We start from the raw sequence: 15,778 nt of genomic DNA on the forward strand, positions 1-15,778 counted from the left end.
TGTCAGGGTTTTCACGGCAGCCACCTGAGGAAAGGAAACCATACTAAAAAGATACACACAAAGAGAATTTTGTTCTCTTCTCTTTTCTTTTCTTTTCTTCTCTTTTCTTTTTAAACAGTGTGCTAGCCCAGGCTAGCTGAGTTCTTCCCCGACCTCTTCAGCATTGGGGTTAACAGACCCCATATCAGGTATACACGGTGGGGATCAAACCCAGAACCTGTTCAGAACTAGGTACCCACTCCAACTGAGCCACATTTCAGCCCCCAGGAACATCATTTTTATTGAGTGTTTTTCTTTTTTCTTTTCTTTTTTTTTTTTTTTTTTTTTCGGAGCTGGGGACCGAACCCAGGGCCTTGCACTCGCTAGGCAAGCGCTCTTCCGCTGAGCTAAATCCCCAACCCCTTTATTGAGCTTTTAAAAAGAATGTTTATGGGGTTGGGGATTTAGCTCAGTGGTAGAGCGCTTGCCTAGGAAGCGCAAGGCCCTGGGTTCAGTCTCCAGCTCCGAAAAAAAGAACCAAAAAAAAAAAAAAAAGAATTTTTATTTAATGTATATAAGTACACTGTAGCTGTCTTCAGACACACCAGAAGAGAGCACTGGATCCCATTACAGATGGTTGTGAGTCACCATGTGATTTCTGGGAATTGAACTCAGGACCTCTAGGAAAAGCAGTCAGTGCTCTTAACCACTGAGCCATCTCTCCAGCCCCTCTATTGACAGTTTACATTTAGTTATATGTATGAGTGTTTTGCCTGTATATAGCTGTGCCATGTACATCCCCTACTGCCCATGGAAGTTCAACTGCGGAGCCATCTCTCCAGCCCTTCTTTACATTGTCCCCATCTGGTTTTATTTCTTTTCTTTTTTTTCTCGGAGCTGGGGACCGAACCCAGGGCCTTGCATTTGCTAGGCAAGCACTCTACCACTGAGCTAAACCCCCAACCCCTCAGTTATGTTTCTAGTGGGTTTACCAGCTCAAATTGTTCAGAGTTTTTGTTAGTGTTCCTCCCAATAACGGGGTGTCACTGTGCTACCCAGACTGGCCTCAATCTCCTAAACTCGGGTGATCCTCCTGTCTCAGCATACCAAGCAGCTAGTACCATAGTCACCCGTTTTGCTACCCATGGTCTGAAATTTCTGTCATTGGTCTTGATTATTTTCTCTTTCTTCTTTTGTTTCTTTCTCTTTTTCTTTTCCTTTTTCTTTTTTTCCTCCTCTGTTGCCATTTCATTTGTTTGTTTGTTTTGTTTTGAAGCATGGTTTCTATATGTAATAGCCCTGCTGACCTGGAACTCACTACCAGGCTGACCTCGAACTCACAGATATCTATCTGCCTGCCTCTGCCTCCCAAGTGCTGGAATTAAAGGTGTGCATCATCATGTGGGTGTTTAATTCTTTGAAGAGAGACCACATTCATAGTTTTGGCTGCAGTGTATCATTACAGTTAATTCAATCTTATTCAAGCTCTTACTGTGCCTAATTTTGAAAACTTGTAGATTTGTTTACTTTATGTGTATGCTTTTCCTGCATGTATGTATGTGCACCACCTATGAGCCCTGAGTTCAAGGGTGTCAGAAGAAGGCATTGGATTCCCTGGAACTGGAGTAATGGATGGTTGTGATTGGTCATGTAGGTGCTGAAGATCAGACTCAGTCCTCTGAAAGAGCAGTAGTTACTCTTAAGCACTGGACCATCTCTCCAGCCTACTGTGTCTAGTTTAAGTTTTGTCTTAGGGATGTATAGACATGAACTACAGGCTATCTGGGCCTTGGTATTCTTTGGAGCTGCGTTCTCTTCTTGGAACACATTCTCTGTGGATAAGTGGGGAACTGATGTGCTCACAGATGGATTATTACCCAAAAGACACACTCAGTTCGTACTCCTGCCCACAAAGGGTGAAACACACCTGTTGCATGTGGCATCCTTGAAGCCAAACAACTGTTATCTCCGGGAGTTCAGCTGTGCTGGCTTGCAAAGGGTCACCCAGCTGGGCTTGTTGACAGTTTATCCAGCCACCATACTGTCACCTGTTATAAGTAATTCCTCCCTAATCGCATGTGGACTCTGAGTTGGGCTAGATTATAGAGGCTGGGAAGATTCGGTGCGGAGGTCTGAGGGACAGGGGGTGGGGATGGGAAGGGTTCTCCATCTGTGTGGATGTGGGAAGGCAGTCACATCCTTGATGGGTAAAAGTTTCCAGTACAGGCTTTTGGGGAGAGGGAGCACCCATACTCTTGATAAATAATCCTTTACCTGTGCTTTTAAGTAAGCCTCCAAAACCCATCGGTTCACCAGAGTGTACTTTGGTGGAATGGTATCTCCTTTGTCATTGGGTCCTTAGGGATGGGGTCTGTGTTGCTTATGTGTCCCCCAGGGAAAGAATTTTAACAACAGCACCTCTCTGAGCCTCTAAGACAGTTAGCTGCCTCTTGTTCCAGATGAGGAGACTACAAAACACTTGGCTAACCACTGTGGGTGGTGCCTTCTCTTGACAGGTGGTCCTGGGTTGTACCCGAAAACAAGCTGAGCAAGCCATGAGGAGCGAGCATTTCTCATGAGCAGCGTTTCTCTACAGTTTCTATGTCAGTTCCCTCCTCTGCGTTGCTTCTCTGCCTCACTTCCTGCCTTAGCTTCCTGAATGATGGACTGCCATTGGGAAGCCTAAGCCCATTCCTCTTCAACTTGTTTTTGATCATGGTCTTTGTCACAGCAGACACTGCTCCTGTAGAGGCCCTGGGTTCTGTTCCCAACTGGCATCGGGCAGTTCATAACCCCTGTAACTCCAGCTCTCTGAGTGGTTCCACGCCCTCTTCTGGCTGCCAATGGCACTGCACTCAGGTACACAAACACAGTCACACCTAATACACATAATCAGAACAAAGATGGGTCTACAGTTAAAAGCTGGACTGACAGCTAAAAATATTAAATAAAGGTAAAGGCATACCACTTTGACCCCAGTACTCCAAAAGCAGAGACAGGTGTGTCTCTGTGAGTTCTTAACAAGCCCTGTCTTCATGGTGGGTTCCAGGCCAGCTAGGGCTACACAATGAGACTCTGTATCAAAACTAAGTAAATAAATCATATTTTTTAAAAGCAGGGCTGGCACCTGGGCCTCTAGGTTTTCAATTAGGACACTTCTCTCTGCTTTCCCGTCACTTGACATTCTATGTTACCTGTGAGAATCAGGAGCAGCTCAGACGCACAACAGATAACTCTGCTCCCTCTTGCCTTTGTTCTAGAACTTTCTTTCCTTCTATATTGTCCGTGGAACTGGCAAGAGAGAGCCTGGACATTTTCCCAGTCCTGTGCAAGATGCTGCAAAAGTGGCCAGCCCCAGCAGCGCTTTGAGAGTCAGGCATTACAACATTACAACACGGATTTGTTTTGAGGGGTGTGTCACTAGATGACTGCATACATCACAGAGTGCGTCTATCATGCCATAGGTGGTTTCTGTATAGAGGGCTGCACACTGTTTACAGTAGACTTACAAGCAGAAAGGAGCATAAACTCAAATGATGGTAAGAGGGTGGCCCAGTCAGCTGACAAACTATCACATAGCTTCTTATCACAGTCAAGTAGTGCATGCTATAAGCCATTGTACATGTTGATATTAGGGTTTTTGTCTTTATTTTATTCATTAATTTATTTTGAGTCAGGGCCTCACGACATAGCGTCCTAGATCTCACTGTGTAGACCAGGCTAGCCTCAAACTCACAGAGATACGCACTTGCCTTTGCCTCACTAGTGATGGGCTTAAAGGTGTGTACCACCAAAATGCCCTGCTTTTATTTTCCTTTTTTTTTTTTCTTTTTTCTTTTTTTTTTCGGAGCTGGGGACCGAACCCAGGGCCTTGCGCTTGCTAGGCAAGCGCTCTACCGCTGAGCTAAATCCCCAACCCCTTATTTTCCTTTTTAAAGAGATTTTTACTGAATGGTGTGTATGTATGTGTGTGTGCTCACACACACAAAAAAAACCCACCTGCATGCATACGTACCACAACACATGTTTGGAAGTCAGAGGGCACCTGTGAGGAATGGGACCCAGGAATCAAACTCAGGCATCAAGCTTGGTGGCAAATGCCTCATCCACTGAGCTCTTTCACCAGACCTGGTTTTGTTGTTGTTGTTACTTTGAGGTATCCTGAGCTAACTTTCAGCAGGTGATCTCGCTACTTCACTCAGCCCTCCAGCCTAGATGCACGCTATGCACTTTAAGCTGTAGTGCAGCTGGTTTGTCTATGGTAACAGCACAGATCCCTGTCACTGACGCAAAGGCCAGCATTACTGACACTGACTGAGGGCAAATCTTCAGATTCATTTTCTTTTGATGGCGCCACCCATAAGCTGGGAATCCAGTTGTTAACCACATGTGCACTGAGAATACCTGAGATCTTTACTGATGACAAAGTTACTGAGGGTTTATTTCTGACATTCCCAATTAGAGTAAAGGTTGTGTTTCAGTTAAAAGCTTGTGAAAATATGGTAGGGTTTTTTTTTATTTATTCAAGTTGATAGTGTTTATAGACTCTTGCACAAGTCTTCCAAAGAACACCAAGAAAACCTGTTAACTGAGCAAAATCTGAACACCTATTAAAGTGGGTGGGGCCTGATGTAAAGATGGCTACCATGAAGCAAACACCCTCTGGGGGACCCAGCAGTGTACCAGGTAGTGAGCTTGCTACATCTTTTTCCCCCACTGGTAACAAAACCTACAGAAGGTGAAGCTGAAGAACAAATATTATTTGTAACACACAGGATGTCTACAGTGTTACACTATAACACTGTCCCTTGGGACAGGTTTCTCTATGTAGCTCTGACTATCCTGGAACTCACAGATTAGATCAGGCTGGCCTCGAACTCACAGAGATCTGCCCGCCTCTGCCTCTCCAGTATTAAGATTAAAGGCACGTGCTACCAATGCCCAGCTAGCAAGAGCAAAGCCCTGTGTTTGGGGAGGTTTAGGAACTGGCCTTGATGGAGGAGTTGTGTCACTCGTGGATTGGGACATGAGAGATTAAAGACTCCCAGTGCAGGGTTGGGGATTTAGCTCAGTGGTAGAGCGCTTGCCTAGCAAGCACAAGGCCCTGGGTTCAGTCCCCAGCTCCGGAAAAAAAAAGAAAAGAAAAAAAAAAAAAGACTCCTAGTGCATTTGAATTTCAGTTGTTCTCTCTGCTTCCTGTTTGTGTTTTAAGGTGTGAGCTCTTGGTTTGATGCTCCAGTCGCTGCGCTTGCCTGCTGTGGTACTTCCCTACCAGGACAGACTCTTGCTCTTTTGGAAGCATAAACTAAGTAAACCCTTCCTTCTATAAGTTGCCTTGGTCTTGGTGGGTTTGTCACAGCAACAGAGAAGAAACTGAGATAGACACTAGCCTAGAATACACGAGACCTTGTTTCAAAAGAAGAGGGGAAGGGGTCCAGAGGGAAGAGAGAGATTCTGCTAATAAAAGACCCAGGGGCCTAGTACATAAAGGACCCTATTACCCCCACCAGATGGAAGGCTCAGCACTGCCGAGGTGTTAATCTCCATTTCCCTGCTGATGCAAAGCATTACTACTCAGAAGTCCCCCTTCCTGCCTTTTTGTAGGAATATAGAAGCCCAGTAGGATTTATATGGACCACAGGGGACCAGAAAACAAGCGGGGGATGGGGGAAAAGGGGGTTACGAGTATGTAAAGTACATTCATCAGGGTGGATTAGAAAACCACCAAAAGTCGCTGCCATTAAAATTGTAAACTTTGAACAAGGAAAACATAGCGGTAGAAATAAGGCTAGAAACAAGCCACACATGACCTGCTAATTCACAGCAAAGTCCCATTAAAATACAGATGAGGAAAAGATCTCTTTTTGTCCCTCCCTCGTTCAAACAATTATTAAAAAGCAAAAACAAACAAAAATAAAATAAAAAAAAACCCGAACCCAGTAAGGTGACTTGAAGAGATGGCTCAGCTCCTCCTGATAAGAGCCCTTGCTGCTCTTGCAGATGACCAGAATTAGGTTCTCAGCACCCAACCCGAGTTCATTTCCCAGCACCTACATGTCGCTCTGGGAATGTGTGTGAGTGTGCATGAAGGGGACTGAAAGAGCAGGGTCCTCAAGCGAACCAGGTATTTTGTTCTAGCACAATGAGAAAAGGCTTAAAAGTTAATGAGGGCTCACAAAGCCCTGTGATGCAGGACAGTGTCCAACAGGCCTAGAAGTATCTTCTGGGTGACCCAGGCAGGGATCCCAGAGTTGTAAAGACCCAGAGCTTGGTCTAGAAGGCAGATGGCGGGGTAGGGGTGGGGGCGGCAGCTGCAGCGATGACTCGGCAGTTAAGAGCACCTGAGATAGGGAAATAGGTTCCCAGCATCTACACCGGGTGACTCAACAACCACCTGGAATTCCAGCCCCAAGGAATCAGGCTCTGCAGGTTTGCAGAGATGAATTGGCTCTGGAGAGATGGTTCTGTGGATAAAGGCATCTGCCCCCAAGACAATCCCCGCCCCCTTCCTGGAATTCCCTCCGCCCTCCCGTGAGTGTGTGCGCGCGCTCACGATAAGTTTCAAAAAACAGTAGCTTATTTTATAGGTCATCATAGGAAAGTAGATAAAATCCGTGCTATTTTAGATACGTTTCCATTTTCTGCAGCCTTTCCTAACCAGGATTTACTTTACCCAGCACACTAAACTGCCACATAGCGGTGAAAAAGAGAAACTACAAGCTCCTTTTAAAAGTTGATAATTACTTGATGTATGTAAGAATAAACCCAGCATCAAATAAACACTTAGAGACGGTGTGGTGGCGCACCGCCTTAATTCCAGCACTCGGGAAGCAAAGGAGGAAATCTCTGTGGGTTCAGGGGCTACATAGCAAGTACTAGGTCAGCCAGCGTTAACGTGGTGTGACCTTGCCTAAAAACAAACAAACAAACAAATAAATAAACAAACAAATCAATGTTCAGAGACTCAACTTAAGGACTAGTATGTGAACTGTCGCTATACCCTCCTTTTCTGTCTTACTGTGTCTCCAAAAGTAACAGAGCGAGGAGAAGCCACTCCGTCCCCGAGAGGCTTTCCTGGGTCCCCAGTAAAACGTGACCTGAGTCACGTTCCCAATTAGTTGTTCATCATCAATCACATAGCAGATACTGAAAAGTGAGTTTGGAGTTAAAAGGCAGAAAAAAGAAAGGTCTTTAAGTACTTAAGTAGTAAGTACAGAAGATACGGGGTTTACACAATCTTCAGGAAGGCTGGGGGCACAAGGCAGCTCCAATGTGTGGCACCCAAGTGTGTGAGTCTCAGGGCCTGCCCTGAAACCATGGCAACATGATTAAGCGTTTCGGAGCCGCTCCCACGCATGAGCTCGGGCTACAGCGCCCCCGCAGGCATTCCTCAGAAGCATACTGGGAAGTTGCAGGGAACGCCCTTCGGCCTCTGCACCCGCCTGCAGCACCTCTGCGCAAGCCATCGTCTCTCTTCCACTCACGTGACAAGCCTCTCGGGAGAGCGTCCCTGTTCCAGTCCCTGAAGCTGACCGCTCACGTGGTCAAGAATTCTGGGAAATGTAGTTCCTGGTCTCCCTGTGCTGAGACTTAGGAATGGCAAGTACACTCCTTTTCCCTACTTGGTCACTGCCACTGCAGGAACTGGCCTGGACATTGCCCTTTCCTTGTCTCTCCTGCCTCAGCTCCTTGACTTTATTTTACTTATTTATTTAGCGGTGGTAATGTACTTTTGCTCATGTTTTCTGAGACAAGGGCTCATACTGTAACTCAGGCTGGCCTCCAACTCAGTCCTTCCTTGACATACACAGTGAGAAGGCTAGGCTGATTCCGTGACAGGCTTCAAGTCAGCAGTTAAGGAGACTAGGCCTAAATCTCTGTTTGTAAGAACTGGGCAATTCCAGGCAAGTCTAGGCCACTGAAGCTGCCTGGCCTGAGGCAAGGACAATGGGTCAGCAGCAGTTTCCAGACCTCCCCTAGCAAGTTTCTAGTCCCCACACCCAGGTAATGGAATGTCTTTAGAGATGGTCCCAACAGATTAACACAGAGGTCACCTACCTGGGAATTCCCTAATGTGCTTTTAAATCAGGCTCACTTGGATGGATGTCTGTCTATCTTGGTAATGGGGAGACCATGCTGGACTAATGCAGAATAAAACACTTTGTGTTTACAAACTATTTGAGTTCAGGGTGTCATTCTTCAGCGAATCATGGACCCTTACAACAGCAACATAAAAAAACCTATTGTCTCCCCTTCTGGGTTCGGTTGTTACAGGGAACAATAGTAGTTCTTCACAATCCTGGAACACTGGTTTTCTTTCTTACTGTGCTGAGGATCGAGCCCAGAGCCTTTCACTAAAACCACACACTCCCACCCTTTCCTGACTCCTCCTCTTGCTAGCGTGTGTGTTGTTTTTATGTGTATACCGGCACGGGTCTGTGCCAGTGCACATGACTATAAAGGTCAGGGGTCAACCCTGGGTATTTCTCTCCATCAGAGCCCCAGGAGAGCTTATCCTTGTGAGTGGAAACTGGCTGCCAAGCCTCAGAGGTCCCCCCACCCTCGTCTTTGCTTCACCCACCCCCCCAGCCCTGCAGTGATAGAATAATTGTGTGACACCCCACTCCTGGTTTTGGTTTGTTTTAACCCGGATCCGAGGTGTCAAACTCAGATCCTCATTCTTGTGTGGCAAACATATTACTGACTGAGCCAAATTGGCAGTCCAAACTGGTGTAGTGGTACACAGCAGCGTTCCACGTATTTGGGGGTTTGAGGCAGGAAAATGGTGAGCTCAGGGCCACCTGGGCTACACGACCAAATTATCTCTCAGAAAGAAGGAAGGAAGGAAAGAAGGAAGGAAGGAAGGAAGGAAGGAAGGAAGGAAGGAAGGAAGGAAGGAAGCTTATATCAGAAAGGGGTGGTGATGGGAAATATTCAAATTTGTGGCTATACCAGAGAGGTCTTTGAGTTCCCAATAGAAGCTTCAGATTTCAGAAACTATATTGCAGCTGAGCATGCTAATCTGACTATCTGGATCCAGAAACTCTGTCAACATGAAAAGCTCTAAGCTCTGCTGTGATGCCACTAAGGGACAATTTGTCCCTGACCTCATGTACATGTGTGATAACAAAATACAGGTGCGCCAGCATACCACGCACACTTACCTTCACGTAATAAATGTAAATAAATGTGTGAAACACAACTCAATTGTGTGTTCAGACTTGAATCCCATCTTCAAATATCCCATTACATACATGCAAATAGTTGTTGTTTTTTTTTTTTTAAACGTGAAGCCCATCAAGGACGTGACCTGAAGTGTGTTGTGTAAAAATATCCCCACCCCTTACTGTGGACCTGTCCAGAGAGAGTACAACTCAAAAAGGCATAGAAGGCATAGTAAGCGGCCACAGCCCAGGTACAGTGGCAGGACCATTATTTTGAAAGCATGCATGGTGGCAAAAACCTTTAACCCAGCACTTGTGAGGCCAAGCTCGCAGATCTCAGAACTCATGGCTGGATGGATTGAACAGTGAGTTAGTTCCAGACCATTCTAACCTAGTGTGAGATTCAAAATCTCAGAAAAATCCCACTCCAGTTCTCATAAAGAGGACAGAGCCATTAGAGTTCTCCTCCAACACTTTGAAAAGGCATGCAAAATATTTCTAATTAAATATTCACTGCTAGATTCTGTCCACCCATTAGATTTAAATTGTATTAAAGATATAATAGCTAGGGGTTTAGATCAGTGGTAGAGCCCTTAGTTAGCATTCATAAGACCCTGGGTCCCATCCCTAGCACACACACACACACACACACACACACACACACACACACACAGACACACACAGACACGTACATACACATTTGCAAAGGCACGGGGGCAGGATTTATGGGGTTACTTTTTTTTTTAAAGATTTATTTATTTATTATATGTAAGTACACTGTCACTGTCTTCAGACACACCAGAAGAAGGCATTGGATCTCATTACAGATGGTTGTGAGCCACCATGTGGTTGCTGGGATTTGAACTCAGGACCTTTAGAAGAGCAGTCAGTGCTCTTACAGTTAGTGTTCTTACACTAAGCCATCTCTCCAGCCCCCATGGGGTTACTTTTAAAATGCTGCCATAAGAGCTGGGCAAATAGCTCAGTAGTTGAGAACCCTTGTCGCTCTTGTGGATGACCTGTGTTTCTAGCACCCACATGGTGGCTCACAACTGTTTTAAGCTCTAGTTCCAGGGGATCTAGCACCCTCGTCTGGTTTCTATGGGCATTATACACACATGTAGGCAAAATAACTCAGATAGGATTTTTTTTAAAAAACCTAAAATAATAAGTTTAAAAAAAAATACTACCATAGCCCTATCCCTTTAATCCCAGTGCTTAGGAGGCAGGGGCAGGTGGATCTCTGTAAATTTCAGGAGAGCCTAGTCAACATACAGTTCCAGGCCAGGCAGTGTTACACAGAATCTATCTTTAAAAAAAAAAAATCGGAGAAGCTGGACGTGGTTTTATGTCTGTAATCCCTGGGCTCCAGAGGATCCTCTCAGGAGGATGAGGACTCAAGGTCATCCTTGGCTGCAGAGTAAGTCTGAGGAGACACATGAGACTATCTCTCAAAGAGAGGTGGTTCAGACCTAGAGTCCCAACACTCTGGATGTAGAGGCAGGCAGATGTCCATCAGCTCAAGGACAGCCTGATCAACATAACAAGCTCCAAGCTAGCCAAGGCTACATAGTGTGACCCTGTTTGAAAAGAACAGCAGGGATGGAGGGATGGCTCAGTGATTAAGAGCACCGACTGCCCTTCCAGAGGTACTGAGTTCAATTCCCAGCAACCACATGGGGGCTCACAACCCTCTGTAATGGGATCTGATGCCCCCTGATGTCTGAAGACAGTGACAGTGTACTCACATAAAATAAATAAATCTTTTAAAAAGAAAGAAAGAGGGGTTGGGGATTTAGCTCAGTGGTAGAGTGCTTGCCTAGGAAGCGCAAGGCCCTGGGTTCGGTCCACAGCTCCGAAAAAAAGAACCAAAAAAAGAAAGAAAGAAAGAAAGAAAGAAAGAAAGAAAGAAAGAAAGAAAGAAAGAAAGAAAACAACAGCAAAGCAGGAAGGGGAGGAGGTCCTTGGGAGATGGCTCAGTCTGTAAAGTGCTTTCACATAAGCATGGGGAGCTGCATTCAGAGCTCCAGAACCCATGTCAAATCTAGGTGTGGCAGCCCAGGTCTGTAAACTCAGCGCTGGGGAGGGCGAGAATCCTTGAAGCTCCTTGGGAGGCCTGCCTAGCTACAGTCAGGTTCAGTGAGGGACACTGGTGCACACGGTAAAGTGTAGAGTGAAGTAGGGAGGTCTCCTGCCATGGACCTTGGACCTCCACACAAGCACGTGAACCCGCAGGCACTGGCACATACAAGCATGTAAATCTCCAGGCACTGGCCACACGCCCACATTGCAAGTGTATGTCTCATACTACACAAAATCAAACAGAAGAGGAAGAAAGGGAAGAGAAAAAATACCGGTCCCTGTGTGCCTCGTTCTGATGCGGCTCAAGAGATGCTTATTGACTGACAGGAACCTGAGAACTAACTCCTCTGGTTTATTGTCTAGCTGGGAAGAAGGAACCAATTTTGCCTGGGATGGACTTGCTTATTGTTTGGTGAGGGATCTTGTATCCAAGTCAATGAATAGTTAATTTAATGTCTAACCAGAAGGGTTTCCTGCATTGGGTGGAAAGTTAATTCCTAGGTCATCCATTCATTATGCATAGATTGGTTTGGCCTGATTCTGCTGTTGGCACTGAAGCCCATCCCAGGAAGATCAGGAGATGCAAAGGAGCAGGAGAGACAGGAATGGAAGTAAACGACTGTCTTAAACTTCAGGCATGAAGAACCTCGAGAAGAACCTGGAGGCCGAAGGAGTTGGCTTTCCAGCAGGCTGCTGATGCTATAGGGTAGCCTCAAACTATGTGTCTCTCACCGAACTGCCCTAAGCTTGGAAGTAATCAATCTTTCTTGCCTCCTGTAGGATGGAGCAGCTCCGGATTTGTTTTTGTTTTTGTTTTGTTGTTGTTGTTTGTTTTGCTTTGGCTTTTTTCTTTTCCTTTTTCTTTCTCTTTCTTTCTTTCTTTCTTTCTTTCTTTCTTTCTCTCTTTCTTTCTTTCTTTCCTCCTCCTCCTCCTCCTCTTCTCCTTCTCCTTCTCCTTCTCCTTCTCCTTCTTCTTCTCCTTCTTCTTCTTCTTTTTTTTTTTTTTGTGGGGAGGTTGGGGGTTGAGACAGGGTTTCTCTGTATAGCCTTGGCTATTTTGTAACTCCCTCTGTAGATCAGGCTGGCCTCAAACTCACAGAGATCTGTCTGTCTTTGCCTCTAGAGCACTCAGAGTGCTGGAATTAAAGGCCTGCTCTCCCACTGCCCACCTGAGTTAGCCTTTTAAGAGTACAATTTCTTAGTCCTGTCCAACATCAAATGCAGCCAGTATATATTTGTTTTAGGTTGTTTTGTTTTGCTGCAAACCCCAGTGTTACTATATAGTAGCCGAGGATGACCTCGAACCCCACCCCTATCCTCCTACCTCCACTTTGTGGTACTTTACAGTCCCATGCCACAGCATCCGCCTGCTGCCACCAGTTTCACCTTTTTCTCCATTTCATGGAATGGCTCTGGATTTTCTGTTGGACTTTTTTTTTTAAAGATTTATTTATTTTATAAATGTGAGTACACTGTCGCTGTCTTCAGACACACCAGAAGAGGCATCAGATCCCATTACAGATGGTTGTGAGCCACCATGTGGTTGCTGGGAATTGAACTCAGGACCTCTGGAAGAGCAGTCAGTGCTCTTAACTGCTGAGCCATTTCTCCAGCCCTGGACTTTTTCTCTTGATGTGACACTTTTGAGATTAGCCTATGCTTGGCTTGGCTTGGCTGCTGTGAGGGAGTAGGCTCCATTACTAGGATGGTCCCTTCCACGGTGAGTTTAATCCACACCACTGTGTATGCTCTTAGTTTGTTTCTAATTTAGCGCGATTACAATAAGGCTGCCGGGAACCTGTCAGGCACGAGTCTTTGTGCGCACAGATGCTAGATGAACACCTAGAGACGGGATGGATGTGCCAAGACACATTTAACTTTCTAAGAAAAGTTTAACTGTTTTCCAAAATGCCTGTACCAACTCCAGTGATGTACAGTCTTGAAAACTTGAGCAGGGCAGAGATAGTGCATGCCTTTAATCCCACCACTCGGGAGATAGATGCAAGCAGATAGATCTCTGTGAGTTTGAGGCCAGCCTGGTCTTCAAAGTGACCTACAAATGGCCTTGACTTCCAGGACAGCCTAGCTAGACAAAGAAACACAGGAAAACAAAACAAAAAGGAAGGAAGGAAAGAAGGAAGGAAGGAAAGAAAGAAGGAAGGAGAAAAGCCTAGATCTGCCCTGGATAGCCCTTTAGGAGTTGAACAAATTATTCAATTGTTGGACACTGAAACTGAACCTCTGAGAATTGAGGCCACTTGCTCTTTTAGTGTGCAGGAATCATGACCCCATAAAATCACAAGCAAGGGGGTTGGGGATTTAGCTCAGTGGTAGAGCGCTTGCCTAGCAAGCGCAAGGCCCTGGGTTCGGTCCCCAGCTCCGAAAAAAAGACCAAAACAACAAATCACAAGCAAGGTCCTGAAAATGCACGCCCCTCTGTACCCAGGAGCTGGCATTCGCTTTACCCTCCACAGCATACTTCCATGAAATTTAAGAGCTAAAGGAGATGGTGCTCTTCGAGGCAGCTGGCCTGTGACTCCCATCAGACTCTGAGATTCGGGGCTGTGCTCATCCAGCAAAGCCTGCCCCAGCAGCTTGGTCTCCTCTCCTCTTGGCAGCAGCTGGTCCTTCGGGCAGAAGGCTGATTTGTTGGTATTTGAGTAATTGGAGGATTAAATGGGTCACAGGCTCCCTCCTCTCTATACAGCCTCATCCTCTGATGGCTGGAAGCCCACCCAAGGGTTATTAAATTCATGGCCACATTTGGGTACCTCGGCCCCCTCCCTTTGCAGTCCAGCAGCATCCAAAGCCACAGAAAAGGGGAGAGAATGGGGTCAGAGTGGGGAAGCCACAGCGGCATCAGTCTGCAGCTTAGATTGCTGGGAATTAAGCCAAGGACTGGGTTTGGATGTTGCCATTGGCTGACCTTGAACATATCACTTCAGCTCAGGATGTTCTTTGCTCCCAAATCAGGACATCACCTGTTCTGGTTATAACATATAGGCAAGATAAAAAAAGATAAAAGAAAAGAAGTCACGGAAGGAGGACTGGGGATGAAGTTGCCTAGGTTTAGAGTCTTGAAACTGAGCAAAGTTGAATAGCACTCAGAGTGGAGACAAGTGCATGAAAAGTTTAAGGTCAGGACTGGAGAGATGGCTCAGAAGTTGAAAGCACTTGCTGCTCTTCCGGGGGTTCTGAGTTCAAATCCCAGCAACCACTTGGTGGCTCACAACCATCTATAACGAGGTCTTGCGCCCTCTTCTGGCCTACAGGCATATATGCAGACAGAACACTGTACATAATAAATAAATGCATCTTTTAAAAAAAAGTCTAGGGGGCTGGAGAGATGGCTCAGAAGTTAAGAGCACCGACTGACTGCTCTTCCAGAGGTCCTGAGTTCAATTCCCAGCAACCACATGGTGACTCACAACCATCTGTAATGTGATCTAATGCCCTCTTCCAGTGTGTCTGAAGACAGCTACAGTGTATTCATATACATGAAATAAATACATCTTAAAAAAAAAGTTTAAAAAAAGTCTAAGGTCATCCTTAGCTATGTAATAAGTTTGAGGCTATACTGGTTTACATAAGATGCTATTTAAAAAAAAAGAAAAAGGAAGGAGATAGAGGAAAAATCTAAAAATGCATTGAAACAAATGTAGCTTTCGGTAGAGTTACCATAGCAACAACCTAGGTATGGCCTTTGGGCTGAAGGGAATGATTTTGAGGCAGACAACCCCAGCCTCTCATGGTCAAGTCGTCCATGAAGGTCTGACCCAAGCAAGGAAGAATAATCTCAATAAAACTTCTATAAAAAAAATCAGAGTTCAACCCCCCTGTACCATGGCAGGGCCCCCCAGGACAGGCTGATGTAAACAAACAGTCCAGGAATGGGCACACAGCTCAGTTGGCAGAGTGCTACAAGCATGAGGAGCCCAGCTTGGATCCCCAGGCTTCACCTGAAAAGCCAGGCATATGTAGTACATTTGTAACCATTGCTGGGAAACAGAGACAGGTAGATTCTCTCTGGCCAGCCAGTTTAGCCAAAATGATAAGCTCCGGGCTAGTGGGATACCCTGTCTCCAAAACCAAGAGAAACAACTGAGCAAGAAATCAATGAAGACCTCTGGCTTCCACATGCACCTGCCTGTACATGTAGGTGCACAATCTCCAAGATCACACAGGAACACACACACACACACACACACACACACACACACACACACACCATACCTCATGCACACACACATGAACACATACACACTCCAACAAAACCAGCCCAACAGAGCCAGACGGTCTGCATTTCTTTAACCACCGTACTCTCAAAGCGATAGGGGAAACAGCTTTCCCTTTGTTACAGAGGAGTAAACTGAGTCTGGGAGGGGCTGAGCAATTTATCTGAGCCACAGCTAGACTGGTCCTCAGACAGCGTGCCTTGCAGGTACTTCTCATGTTTGGTTTCTGTTCTCTTTTCTCAGAGGGAGATTGTCTTCTTGGGCTCTATGTTCTGCCAGGCTCCCACCAATGTGTTGACTGAGCTTCAGAACCATGGG

Source organism: Rattus norvegicus, chromosome 8, assembly GCF_021556685.1.
Source record: "Rattus norvegicus strain SHRSP/BbbUtx chromosome 8, alternate assembly SHRSP_T2T, whole genome shotgun sequence".
Taxonomy (NCBI): Eukaryota; Metazoa; Chordata; class Mammalia; order Rodentia; family Muridae; genus Rattus; species Rattus norvegicus.